The sequence below is a fragment of the Galeopterus variegatus genome, unplaced genomic scaffold (genome assembly GCF_000696425.1).
Source record: "Galeopterus variegatus unplaced genomic scaffold, G_variegatus-3.0.2 Scaffold2620, whole genome shotgun sequence".
Taxonomy (NCBI): domain Eukaryota; kingdom Metazoa; phylum Chordata; class Mammalia; order Dermoptera; family Cynocephalidae; genus Galeopterus; species Galeopterus variegatus.
In genome coordinates, this window is record NW_007728731.1 from 213,732 (window position 1) to 217,226 (window position 3,495).

Genomic DNA, 3,495 nt, shown 5'->3' on the forward strand with positions numbered 1-3,495 from the left:
GTGAAGACATACCTGAAATTCTCTGACCTTGGCAGTGATCCCACAAAATCTGCTTGCCATCGAGTCAGTGGTGCCCTTCCATGGGTTATCTGCCCATTGGAATGTGGCAGCCACCAGTGGTGTGGACTCTCTTGAGTACACGCCGGACAAATGCAACACACGTTTATTACATCTTCCCTTTTTAAGGGCAGTTTCCACTTTTGAGCCATTGACCACATAGTCTTGCAGCCAGCATGGTGCATTCATCAATGTAACCACTGGGCCACATCAGTGGCTGGGGCTCTCTCTAGTCATCTTACATTAGCCAAGGCATCAGCTTCATAATTGCCTGGACTGGCTAAGGGGAAGTGTCTTGTGACATGGAAAGAGTTACTTCCTTTTTTTACTCTTGCCACATGGCTTGTCCCCACAGGGGTCAGTGACCTACCAGTCACCACTGATACTTCCAAGTAGATATGCAAAGGGTAGGACCCTTATATATGGCCCACGCATATTGTTCCAAATGACCTAGCAGTGCTGGAGCTGCCTTGGTTAAATCTGCAAGAGAATCAGAGGTTAGTAAGACATCATCTATGTAATGAAACATTGTAACCATGCTGGGCCTAGGTCACCTGGTCAGGTCCCCAGCCACTAAACCATGACAGATGGGGTGATGCAGATAGCCTTGGGGCAACACTTGAAGAGTACAGTGCCTTCCCTCCCAGGTGAAAGCAAATTGATCTTGGCTATCAACTGAGATCAGCATAGATAAAAAAGCATTTGCAAGGTCCAGTACATAACGATAAGTTCCGAGCTGAGTTGTCAGCTGATCTGTCAAGCCATGAACCGAAGACACAGCTGCNGACAACTGAGAAGCCCACTTCTGTACTTCATGTCCAGTAAAGTGGGCTCCATTATCACTTTCTATAACCAGGGGCCAACCGTACATGGCTGTAAGGCTGTTCAGTGCCTTAATAGTGCTTGCCTGATCTGGGGCCTTGTGGGGCCATACAAACAGAAGACCAGTAGCAGTATCAGCAGCTGTGAAGACATACCTGAAATTCTCTGACCTTGGCAGTGATCCCACAAAATCTGCTTGCCATCAAGTCAGTGGTGCCCTTCCATGGGTTATCTGCCCATTGGAATGTGGCAGCCACCAGCAGTGTGGACTCTCTTGAGTACACACCGGACAAATGCAACACACGTTTATTACATCTTCCCCTTTTAAGTGCAGGTTCCACTTTTGAGCCATTGACCACATAGTCTTGCAGCCAGCATGGTGCATTCATCAATGTAACCACTGGGCCACATCAGTGGCTGGGGCTCTCTCTAGTCATCTTACATTAGCCAAGGCATCAGCTTCATAATTGCCTGGACTGGCTAAGGGGAAGTGTCTTGTGACATGGAAAGAGTTACTTCCGTTTTTTACTCTTGCCACATGGCTTGTCCCCACAGGGGTCAGTGACCTACCAGCCACCAATGATACTTCCAAGTAGGTATGCAAAGGGTAAGACCCTTATATATGGCCCACGCATATTGTTCCAAATGACCTAGCAGTGCCGCCTTGGTTAAATCTGCAAGAGAATCAGAGGTTAGTAAGACATCATCTATGTAATGAAACATTGTAACCATGCTGGGCCTAGGCCACCTGGTCAGGTCCCCAGCCACTAAACCATGACAGATGGGGTGATGCAGGTAGCCTTGGGGCAACACTTGAAGAGTACAGTGCCTTCCCTCCCAGGTGAAAGCAAATTGATCTCGGCTATCAATCGAGATCAGGATAGATAAAAAAGCGTTTGCAAGGTCCAGTACATAATGATAAGTTCCGAGCTGAGTTGTCAGCTGATCTGTCAAGCCATGAACCGAAGACACAGCTGCCTGCAAAGGAGGCACTATGTTGTTCAGTTCTTGATAGCCCACAGTCAACCTCCAGGTCCCATCAGGTTTTTTCACTGGCCATACCAGGGTGTTAAAGGGACTGTGTGCAGGACGAAGGATGCCAACCTTTTCTAACTCCGGTATAGAGGCACCTATTTCTGCATGTCCTCCCAGAAAGCGATACTGTTTCACATTGACCACACACCTTGGCTTGGGTATATCTGTGGATCAAGCTTGATATGTCACCGCAGCACAGGCTTTACTGTCTGTACCTGCAGCTGGAATTCTCCAACTGTTGTTTGCAGGGTAACCCATAAAACACATCTATATCCAAAATGTATTCAGATACAGGAGATACATACATAGTATATACACGAGGGGGAATCGTTCAGTGCTGAGTGACACAGCTTTGGTTGTAATAGTCTGTCCTCCATAACCATCAACTTTCACTGTAGCCCTTGGAAACTTATCTGGGTTGCCATGTATCAGGCTACATTTTGCACTGGTGTCCACCAATGCCAATGCAGGCTGCACATTTGTCCCTGACCGATGTATTGCCAGTTCAACGTGCGGCCTCCAGTCCTCGCCTGTCCCCAAAAGGAGAGCTTGTTTCTCAGCCTGTTCCCTGGCCANTAAAGGGACTGTGTGCAGGACGAAGGATGCCAACCTTTTCTAACTCCGGTATAGAGGCACCGATTTCTGCATGTCCTCCCAGAAAGCGATACTGTTTCACATTGACCACACACCTTGGCTTGGGTATACCTGTGGATCAAGCTTGATATGTCACCGCAGCACAGGCTTTACTGTCTGTACCTGCAGCTGGAATTCTCCAACTGTTGTTTGCAGGTGTAACCCATAAAACACATCTATATCCAAAATGTATTCAGATACAGGAGATACATACATAGTATATACACAAGGGGGAATCGTTCAGTGCTGAGTGACACAGCTTTGATTGTAATAGTCTGTCCTCCATAACCATCAACTTTCACTGTAGCCCTTGGAAACTTATCTGGGTTGCCATGTATCAGGCTACATTCTGCACTGGTGTCCACCAATGCCAATGCAGGCTGCACATTTGTCCCTGACCGATGTATTGCCAGTTCAACGTGGGGCCTCCAGTCCTCGCCTGTCCCCAAAAGGAGAGCTTGTTTCTCAGCCTGTTCCCTGGCCAGAAAAGAACAGTCCATCCACCTCTGCAGACGTAGCCATAAAATCTTTCAAATACACTGGGAGTACCTTGCCACTGTTTCCGGATGTTTAGTGAAACACTGTTTGGGTTGCAATAGTTGCAATAAGGCGAACAAGACCTCATTTGGTTGTCAGTCAATTTTTTCCCTATCAACCCTGCTGTAAGCAAGTCAAACCACATCTGCGTGCAGCTGGTTTTATTCGGTCCCTACGGGGCCCTATTCTGAGCATTTCTCGGGGCTTCAAGCCTTCGCCATGTTCCAAATCCCCTTTGTTTGTCTCCTTCCTTCTGCTTTGCCCAGACTGGCCATCATGGTCATTACTTCATGTATAGGGTGCCCAACATATGGGGCCAATATAGCCACCAGTGATCTAAAGGACGTTGAGGGAGCATTTTGTAGCACCACATCCCTCATGCCGCCTGTAAAGCATTCATCATCTGGACCA